This window comes from Podarcis gaigeae, assembly GCF_964106915.1.
Source record: "Podarcis gaigeae genome assembly, chromosome: 1".
Taxonomy (NCBI): Eukaryota; Metazoa; Chordata; class Lepidosauria; order Squamata; family Lacertidae; genus Podarcis; species Podarcis gaigeae.
Window position 1 is genome coordinate 121,781,513 of NC_139678.1, and position 11,108 is coordinate 121,792,620.

At 44.6% G+C, this 11,108-nt stretch overlaps 1 long non-coding RNA gene across 1 annotated transcript; it reads right to left on the reverse strand.

Moving 5' to 3' along the window:
* Nucleotides 1-1,767: 1,767 nt before the first annotated feature.
* Nucleotides 1,768-10,552, reverse strand: LOC310833726. The gene is made up of 5 exons (XR_014558903.1): nucleotides 10,412-10,552; nucleotides 9,902-9,952; nucleotides 5,202-5,300; nucleotides 4,529-4,605; nucleotides 1,768-2,420 (listed from the first exon to the last, which is right to left on the reverse strand). It is a non-coding gene; the product is annotated as an uncharacterized lncRNA (long non-coding RNA).
* Nucleotides 10,553-11,108: the final 556 nt, after the last annotated feature.

Genomic DNA, 11,108 nt, shown 5'->3' on the forward strand with positions numbered 1-11,108 from the left:
TGAATGGAAGCAATGAAAAATTTCTGTGATTACAAAGCCACAAAGGCAATGCCTGGGTCTTTAACAACCTGGGACAAAGTTGTTTGTCAGAACACCTCCTTCCCTATCAACTGGCCCAGGTACCATGGGCAGCAGGAAGGGGCGGGCCTTCTCTTTCTCCAACCAGTAGGTCTAGCTCACATGGCATAGGGCCTTCTCTGTTGTGGCACCCTGCCTATGGAATTAAACCTTCTCCAATGAAAATAGGAACATCCTATTCCATAATAATATTTTACTATTTATACCCCACCCATCTGTCTTTGGTGACCCCAGCAACTCTTGGCGGCTTCCAACACATATAAAACGTAACAAAACATTAAACATTTTTTTAAAAAGCAACATTTTCTAAACAGGGTTGCCTTCAGATGGCTCAGGGGTTGGATAACTGCATATCCCCCAACATTTCTCCAATGAAAATAGGGACGTTCTAAGGAAAAGCAGGACATTCCAGGGCCAAATCAGAAAGCGGGGTGGCTTGGAGAGTCTGGGAAACTCTTTTCCCTCAGAGGTGTGGATAGGTCCAATGAAGGGCAAGGAAGAAGCCAGTACAAATTACCAGAAGAGAAGAAGAAGAGTTTGGATTAGATATCCCGCTTTATCACTACCCAAAGGAGTCTCAAGGCGGCTCACATTCTCCTTTCCCTTCCTCCTCCACAACAAACACTCTGTGAAGTGAGTGAGGCTGAGAGACTTCAGAGAAGTGTGACTAGCCCAAGGTCACCCAACAGCTGCATGTGGAGGAGTGGAGATGTGAACCTGGTTCACCAGATTATGAGTTTACCTCTCTGAACCACTACACCACACTGGCTCTCAGGGGTTGGCAATCTAAAAGAAGGCCTGGTGCCCAACTATCTTGCGCATGTAATTCTTAGCTCTGTCTGTCTGTCTGTGTATATAATATTCAATACATGCACCATTCTGAATAACAGCTTGTGACCATGTGCCGTTTCAGAGGCACCCTCCAGGGTAGTAATGAGAGTTCAACCTCGGCAAAAGGACTTGAGAAGGGGTGAGGAGCTATGAGGCCCGGGAAGAGTTCTGAGGGATGCCATGAAGGCTGCATTTGGTCCCTGGTTTGATGTTCCTAACACCTGGTCTAAAAGTTTAATTCTGTACAGCTCTATAGAATTCTATACAACAGGACGCGGGTGGCGCTGTGGTCTAAACCACCAAGCTTCTTGGGCTTGCCGATCAGAAGGTCGGCAGTTCGAGTCTGTACAACAGGGTGAGCTCCCATTGCTCTGTCCCAGCTCCTGCCAACCTAGCAGTTCAAAAGCACACAAGTGCAAGTAGATAAATATGTACCGCTGCGGCGGGAAGGTAAACGGCATTTCCGTGTGCTCTGGATTCTGTCACGGTCTTCCGTTGCACCAGAAGCAGTTTAGTCATGCTGGCCACATGACCCAGAAAGCTGTCTGTGGACAAACACTGACTCCCTCAGCCTGAAGCGAGATGAGCGCTGCACCCCATAGTTGTATTTGACTGGACTTAACCATCCAGGGATCGTTTACCTTTTAACCTTTAAACATATATACTAACTCCGCTGATCTCAGTAGGGCTTACTCCTAACGCAAACTGGGACTGCAGCCTAAAAGAGCCTACACAAATACACTTTTCTGGTTCTGCCGAGGATTTGGGGTATGTGTGAATGTGTTTAAAATCTAATCTTGTTCCTTGGCAAGGCTGCCAACGTTTGTGTATATTTGCTCCAAATAGTGTTCTTAGCTAAGCCATCTGTAGAAACAAAACTCCTGGAAAATGCACCTCTTTGAATAAATGAATTAGGTTCAGCGGTGGGGAGTATGTTACACTTGATATAAATAATTGCATTTATATCTTCTTGTTACACCATAAGAGAGGAAAGACAAACTTGCAGAGAGAGAGAAAACCCTTAACCCTGAAGCCCACCCCCTTTTAGATGACTTCACAGCTACACCTGCCGACAATGAAACACTAACATCTCCCCATTTTTTTCTTATTTCAAGTGCACGTATGAGAGCATTGCCTAGCTGCCTGTGTCGATAGAAAGTACATGAAAAGTCATCTGGAGAAAAAAGGCACACACTGGCTCCCGGCTGCTAAATCTTAACCGTTCTGGCATTACATATTTGTCGAAATGGTGCTGGAAGCTCATCCATTGATTTCCTTTTTTCTCCTCCTTGCCCCATGCGCTGCAGCGACAGCCACCTTAGGAAGCACGTAATCCCTTAAGCCACGAGAAACCTACTCACTGTTTGGCTTCCCAAAGCTTTAATCATCTCCATTTTTTATTCCTTTTCTCAGTATGTGTTTCATTATGCCTGTCTGTGCTGAAGATCTTGGCCTGGGTTTTTCTTTCTTTCTTTCAAGCCAGAAGGTTTGTTACTGAAACAAGCGGCTACCTTAAAGACTAAAAGAAAGAAAGAAAGAAAGAAAGAAAGAAAGAAAGAAAGAAAGAAAGCTGTTAGCTTTTGCTCCTATTTATTAATTTTAGATAGTTTGGGGGGCGGGGGATCCAACCAACGCATCCTGCCAGCGCAAAGATTTATGCTTGTACAAACAGAACTTTCTCCCATCCTCTCGTGCACCCCTAAATTTGTTCTAGGCAGTGATTTTTTTCTAAAAAGATGTTTAGGGGTACTCTCATTTTTACTCAAGAAAATTTTATAGTTCAAATCGGGAAAAAGAAATACAGTAAATGGATGAAAGTACAAAGAACATGAATTGCCTCATTTCCTACTCATATTGGAATACTGCTCTTCAACGAGGTCAAACTTTCATCAGCAAAACACCACACATCCACATTCCACACTGCTTCACACATTAAACGCTCGCTTCCGTCTGAGACTCAGGAAACACCGGGAAAGGAAATGAAGCTGCCATCAGAGGTGGTAACAACAAAACTGACCAATCACTGTGCTAGATTCCAACTCCTACTTCACATATTAAACGCTCACTTTTGTCTGAGACTCAGGAAACACTGTGACAGGAAATGAGGGGCAGCAACCAAACTGACAATTCACTGTGCTAGAGAAGAAACTAAAAATTTTATTCCCCTGGAATAAATTTGAGGAGGAAGTGGGGTATGCACTGGGGAGGAGAGGACTGAGGTTCTGTTCCACAAATGCAAATCCTTGCATTGATTGGAATGTGTGAGTTGGATACCATAAGAACATAAGAAGAGGCTGATGGATCTGGCTAATGGCTCATCTAGTTTAGCATCCTGTTCTCATACTGGTCCACCAGATGCCTGCGATATTGTCATTCGTGAATGACTTAAGTACTGTTAAGCAGAGCATAAATCAGATTTTAAGTAAAAGCACAGATGAAATCCATAAAACAAATATACATGAAATAATTATCATTGAAAAGCAAGGGAAAAATCCTTTTGAACTTTAAAAATGAATATAGGTATATAGTAAATTATATGAGTAGGATCCAGAGAACTATTTGTTGGGCACTATTATTAAAATATGTGAAAATGTCCATCTATCCAACAGATACTACACTTAGACATTTGTCAACAACTAGGTAAAGGTAAAGGACATCTGAATGGTTAAGTCCAGTCAAAGGCGACTATGGGGTTGTGGCACTCATCTCACTTTCAGGCTGAGGGAGCCATTTACCATCCTGCTGCAGTGGTACCTATTTATCTACTCACACTGGTGTGCTTTCAAACTGCTAGGTTGGCAGAAGCTGAGACAGAGCAACAGGAGCTCACCTTGTTGCGGGGATTCGAACCGCCAACCTTCTGATTGGCAAGCCCAAGAGGCTCAGTGGTTTAGACCACAGCGCCACCCGCAGTCAACAACTACGGCAATAACAGAAGGAAGAAAAAGGTATAGGAGGAGGACAGGAAAGAGCTGGTGGGGCTGCAATATTGTATTTGTGCTCCAATATTCAACCCTAATTTGTATTGGCTTTTGTCCCTCTCTATTCTGAACATCCTAATACAAATGTTGAAGATCTAGATGCAGATGCCAATACAAATTAGGATTCCTCCCTTGTTTTATGGATTGAGGCTTTATGCAGGCCGAAAAGAACAACAATACCTCTTTTGTGAAGCCTTTATCTAGCCCCCACCCACAACTAAAAGGAAGCCTAAGTACAAATAATTGCATTTGCAGCCCACGTGCATTCCTTATTCTTGCCTGTCTCCTAATCCACCTCTTTACTTCTCTCTTTTGTCTCTCACACTGCTTTTCACCCAGGTACGTACTATTTATTTATTTATTTATTTATTTATTTATTTATTTATTTATTGCATTTATATCCCAAAGAGCACAAGGTACATGCTTCTCCCCTCCCCATTTAATCCTCACAACAAACCCGTTAAGCAAAGTGTAGAAGCATTGACTGTCCCAGTGAGCTTCATGGCTGAGTGGGGATTTGAGCCCTGGTCTCGTAGGTTCTGGACAACACTCAAAGCACTGCACCACTCTCTAAAAGAAAGGGAGCTGCCTGTTTTCAAATGTGTAGTACAAACTTCACAGAACTATTTTTAACCCACCTGGCAAGGGTGTAATCCAAAAGGTGAGAGAAGGGATGGAAGAGAAATTTGACTCAATGAATTTAAAGGCAAACTATCTACCGTATTTTTCGCCCTATAGGACGCACTTTTCCCCCTCCAAAAATGAAGGGGAAATGTATGTGCGTCCTATGGGGCGAATGCAGGCTTTCGCTGAAGCCTGGAGAGCGAGAGGGGTCGGTGCGCACCGACCCCTCTCGCTCTCCAAGCTTCAGGAGAGCCGCAGCGCCACCCCACAAGGTCGGGGGACAGCGGGGAGGCGGAACGCCACCATCCCGCTGTCTCCCGATGTGGTTTGGAGGCTGACAGCAAGGAGACGTGTGCTTCTCCCCGCCGCCAGCCCCGCCAGCTCCAGGGACAGCGGGGAGGCGCAGCGCGTCTTCCCGCTGTCCCCGGACCTGGTCTGCAGGCGGGCGGTGGGGAGAAGAGCGCTTTTCCCCGCTGCCAGCCCCGCAAGCTCCGGGGACAGCTGGGAGGTGCAGCGCATCTTCCCGCTATCCCCGGACCTGGTCTGCAGGCGGGCGGCGGGGAGAAGAGTGCTTCTCTCCGCTGCCGGCCCCACAAGTGCCTGGGGGGAATTTCCCCCCCCTTTATTTCTCCCAAAAAAACCTTTGTGCGTCCTATGGGCCGGTGCGTCCTATGGGGTGAAAAATACGGTAATCCACACATTTTGAAACAATGTGCAAATCAAAACAAAGCCATCCTCCAAAATTCGCACTTTTCTGAATTTTGCAATGTTGTTCTCCGGCCACACCTATTATAGAAAAAAATCATATGAAAAGTAATAGGTTGGTGAAAATGAAATAACATACAAAATGCATAATATTGGGAGAAAATGCTTCCAAAAATGCTCACATTAGTCCAAACTGCCTACAAAAATGTGTTTATTGGGAGAAATTTACACCAAAATACTGAAAATTCGTGTGATTTTTAAAAAAAACCAAAATTGCTCCAAAAAATTTGGAGAACTGAATTTGAGGCTGGAAAAATGAGAAACTGGACGCACCAAACTTGATAGGTCTTTCTGTCCCTTGGTGAGAGTGAAAGGGTTCTCGTCCTGTGGCTTTCAGCTGAAGTGTGAAATGAAAAGAACATGGGTAGACTGCTGGAACAGGCAGTGTCTGAAGCAGCCCAAGAGACACCATGACCCTAACATCATATTCTAAAACCTGAAAAGACCTCTCTAGCTACACAAGATACCATCTCCAGTCATTAGCTCTCATTGACGAAACACTCTGTGGGTGTGGGAAACCTTTGTCCCGCCAGTTGTTGCTGGGCTACCACTGCCACCTTCACTTGGCCACTGGGCATGCTTGATAGGACTGATGGGAGTTGTAGTTCAGCAAAATCTGGAGAGGCAAAGGTCCCTCACCTCAGCCCTAGAGCATTGTTTCCCAAACTTGGGTCTCCAGCTGTTGGTGGACTACAACTCCCATCATCCCTAGCTGACATACTCAGTGGTCAGGGATGGTGGGAGTTGTAGTCCAATAACAGCTGGGAATTCAAGTTTGGGAAACACTGCCGTTAAGGATGGGAAAGCTCATGAGAGATGGCCACTGGTGTAGCATCTCATTATCTACTCATGTGCTTCACCAGTTGACTTTTTGCTCTGCCATGCAGCTTTTAGAACATGCTAAAAGCAAGCACTAAAGCTATGGTTTTCCCAGTAGTGATGTATGGAAGTGAGAGCTGGAACATAAAGAAGGCTGATCATCGAAGAATTGATGCTTTTGAATTCTGGTGCTGGAGGAGACTCTTGAGAGTCCCATGGACTGCAAGAAGATCAAACCTTTCCATTCTGAAGGAAATCAACCCTGAGTGCTCACTGGAAGGACAGATCCTGAAGCTGAGGCTCCAATACTTTGGCCACCTCATGAGAAGAGAAGACTCCCTGGAAAAGACCCTGATGTTGGGAAAGATTGAGGGCACAAGGAGAAGGGGATGACAGAGGACGAGATGGTTGGACAGTGCTCTTGAAGCTACCAGCATGAGTTTGACCAAACTGCGGGAGGCAGTGTAAGACAGGAGTGCCTGGCGTGCTCTGGTCCATGGGGTCACGAAGAGTCGGACACGACTAAACGACTAAACAACAACAACAAAAGCAAGCACGAGCTGTTGTGCTCACCTCTTTCCTTTGCTGAAGTATTACACTTTCCAAAAAAGAAACTCTCAACAAATTTTAATAAGAAGGAAAGCTCCATGTTGTCACATTTCCTTTGGACCACATCAGTGAAAATGCAATCCCCAATTGACTGGTCACACACATTTGTAACAAAGGTAAGTAGCGACTCCACCAAGCCTCCCTCTTCCTCTCGGTGGGCTTCTGGTTATTATGATGGTGGGTTTTGACCTTCTAATTACTTCTCTGTGTTTTGGCCTCTGCTGAGCAACAAGTAGCCCGGGCACTTTTTGATCTCCTGGGCCATCAACCACCTCCTACTAATCTCGGCAGGAAAACAAACAAACTCTTGGCTTAATGAATACCTTTCAGTAATTTCAAAAGAGTTGCAGAAGCTTTTTTAAAAAAAGCTTCTGTGGCTTTGAACAACTCCCTCCCTCCCCCAAACAGAAACTGGCTCCCTGCCCTTGCCTTTTCCTTTGGTTTTTAACTTTCAGAAAATTGTAATTAGAATGGTGCCTGTGTGATGCTACAACCCACCAGTCTCTTTAGCACAGGTGGATGAAAGAAGGCTGGGAGGGGGGAAAACACTTCATTAAGTTTTAAATAGAAGTCCACTTTCCCTGTTTGTTTGCTTGCCCCAGGTGTTTCATTCCAGTCCCTTAAAAAGGAATCCTTGGGAGCCATGCAACGCTGGTGTCACACACCAGCATATTCCTTGTTGGCGTCTGAAAGGCATCCTTGGCCCATGACAGCCTACAGAGAAAAAGCTTTGTTGCCCAATTTCTTTATTTGTTTTATTGCATGTATATCTCACCTTTCCTCCAAAGAACTCAAGCTAACACACATGGTACTCATTCCTTTCCCCCATATTTTAGTCTCACAACAACTCTGGTGGGTAGGTTAGGCTGACTGGGCTCAGGAAGAGAGATGAGTTTCAAGGCTGAAAGGAATTTGAACTCAGGTCTCCCAGGTGCCTAGTCTGACACTGTGACCCCTATGCTACATAAGATGAAAAACCTGTTTCACTTCCCATGGTAGTTCATACTGGATTACTGATTGGGTCATATGTAGGTCCAGTAGAACAGCTGGTCACTTGGGTCAGTCCTTTGATACTGTAGCACAGGTGTGGAGAACATGTGGCCCTGGGAATGTTGCTGAACTTAAACACCCATCAGTCACAGCAAACATGCTAGTGGCTATGGATGGTGGAAGTTGTAGTTCAGAAACATCTGGAAGGTCAGAGGTTCCCCACACATTTCAACAGTAAGCTACTTGCTATGAATATATTCTCTGATATTATTAATTATTTTTGTATATAACCCCATACCTGCAGAACTGAGGGTGGTGTATCAACACAGGCTGGGTTTTTTAAAGAGGCATCTTCATTTGCTGACTGTTGCCAGGCAACTGCCCATTTATCTAAGAGCACATGATCATGGTGTGCATACAAGAATATGCAAGGCTGGTCCCTTCTAGTGCAACATTCTCACTATCTTCTATTGTATTTGCTTGTCCACTGAGGTACTGGCATATGAAGTTCAGAATGGATTAGGACCCAAGTACTTAAAGGAGTAGCTCCCTCAAAACCATCAAATTCATGTTTTGAGATTGACAGGGGCGCCCCTGTTTGTGATCCTGCCCATGGACATGACTTGTGAGGTGGTGACTGAAGAGAGGGCTTTAACTGTTGTGGTGTCCCTATTATGGAATGTCCTCCCCATGGAAGTGCAGTTGTCCTCATACTTTTAATTCTTAGTTGCCAGCTGAAGGCATACTTGTTTGCCCAGATTTTTGGAAGATAAATCTGACTAGAATCTAGCAATGTTAGTCCTGTTGTCCTACACTGTTGTTTTTAGGGGAATACATTGATAACTGGATTCGCTTTGTATCAGTATTATTAGAAAGCATCTACTCGGTGTCTTTCTAATTTGACTTGTTATTCATGTCAGAATCGGATCAGTTAAATTCAAATCACAGGTTTCCCTCATTAACTATAAAGGAAAATCCAAAAACAGCTGTAACTCCCCACTCCTTTTCACAGAAGTGGATGACGTTTTCAGGCAAAGGAGCTTCTCCAGAGTGTATTAAGCTTGCCAAATTGTCCATTCAGGGATTTTCATGCAGATAAACCCAAAAGTTTTATTGAAAATGAAAAGCCTCCAGGCACTGCTAACCTGATCATTCTTGCCAGCAAAAAGTCCTGGGCAAAAATTTTTGCTTGTGCAAAGGGGCTCCCTGTTCCACTATGCACCTCCCTCCAAAATTGGCTGAGAAGGGGATGGGGACAGAACACCAGAGAGGTAGAAAGGCTGGGGTTGTTCCATCTGGCAAGCTGAAACTCTTTTGCAGATGGGACATTTCTCAAAGGGCAACATTGAATTCTTCCCTCTGAATTCTTACTTTTTGGCCAGAATGAATGAAATTTGTAGACATGGTTGAGTCTTCTGTGGAGATGAAGCTGCCAGCTTTCAAAACAATAGGTGCTGTGGTTCTTTCATGGGGGACACTACTATTTTGGGATGGGTAGAATAGAAACCACTTGACCTCTCGCAGTGTTTCGTGGGCAATCAGTCTGAAAGCCGGTGACCCTGAGGAGTGTCCTCCCCTAGGTAAGTGGGTAATAGCAGACTGTCAATGATCAACACAGCTGAGAACTTATTTAAGGGTCAAGTAAGGTAAAGGTAAAGGTAAGGGAACCCTGACCATTAGGTCCAGTTGTGGCTGACTCTGGGGTTGCAGCACTCATTTTGCTTTATTGCCTGAGGGAGCCGGTGTACAGCTTCTGGGTCATGTGGCCAGCAGGACTAAGCCGCTTCTGGCAAACCAAAGCAGTGCACAGAAATGCCGTTTACCTTCCCACCTATTTATCTACTTGCACTAGAGTGCTTTCAAAATGCTAGGTTGGCAGGAGTAGGGACCGAGCAATGGGAGCTCACCCCATCATGGGGATTTGAACCGCAACCTTCTGATCAGCAAGCCTTAGGCTCTGTGGTTTAACCCACCATGCTACCCACATCCCAAGGGTCAAGTAGACTTAGCTAATTGCAGGGAAAGTGCCAGACCTAGAGGGAGAGGGAACCAAACTTAATAAAAACTATAATACTGGATGGCAGGAATTCAATGTAATGAAATCAGAGGTACCCAAAAACTGAAGCCAGGTGGGTGAAACTTTGAACAAGCAAAGGAAAACTGGGAGAAAACAACTGGAAAAGCGTAAAAAGCAACACTCGCACACAGTGGTTGAGGGTGAGAGATGACAGGCTCTAAGAGAGGTTTGCAGAAACCTAAGGAAAAATAAGAGAAAAACAGAATGGTTTGGGGAATGGGGGACAGAAAGAGTTTAGAATAAACAAGGAACAAATAAATTAATTAATTAGTCATAACCAGTCTAAAGCAATCTGAGAGGGGAGGGAGGCAGCAGAATGAAAGGAAACTGATTGAAGTATAAGTTTTTAATTGTATATTAGAAAGCAGAAAGTGATTGGATAGGATGCTAATCATCCAGTCTGCTTTCCCAGGAGTGAAAAAGAATCATCACTTGAACGGAACATCCCTCCCACAAATCACTGTGATTAGAAAACAATTCCCTGTGATTAAAGCCTAGGCCTGCCTTTCCTAATAAAATATCCCAGTCTAGAGTTGCCATACTCCCAGAATTGGGTAAAATTAAAAAAAAACTCACAAAAAACACTCAACAACTTTTCTGCCTATCCCAATCCCCACCTCTCTACTCCTTTACTCACTTGAGGTCAGACTGTTTCCCTAGTTAGCTTGGTTTCCTTTTTTTTTTTAATTGGAAAAGACAAAATGCAGTTCTTCCCCCCAACCCCGCGCCTGAGTCCACAGAAGAACTTGTAACACAGCTTGCTCCTCAAAGTGTTTGTGATGCGGTCATGAGAGAAACTGACCACATTAGTATCAGTGCTGGTATTTGTCTGAATCTGTACTAAACAGAATCTATGCTCAGCTGTCAGGATTGCTGTTGGCGGCTCCCGGCTGATTGCCCAGGAAAGTAGAAAGACGAGGAAAAGATTCTCACAGTCCTTTCTTATTTCAAACTTTACAGAGAGAGGCTATAGAACCCATCCTCTTGGATAATGGCGTTGTTCCGAGTGAATCTCCACCCCCCATCTCTCCCACTTCCTCATTTGTCATCATCATCACCTCCTCTATGGGTGACGCTAAGTGCCCTCTGTCTTTGAGCTCTTTGCTCTCCTACTTCTAAGGCCTGCCGGGTTCTGGAATGGTCTGGGATGCTTTCTTGGGACAACATGTCTGCCAGCTGCTGCTCCAGCTCTGCCTGTTCCTCTTCTCCCATTATTTCCCAACTTTCCCTGATTTTACAATCATTTTGACATTTCAAAAGCTGACTTCCTTTCCCCTCTTTCTGCGGTTCTTTAAATTTATTTTTACAATCTTCTGCATATGCTAATTAACATA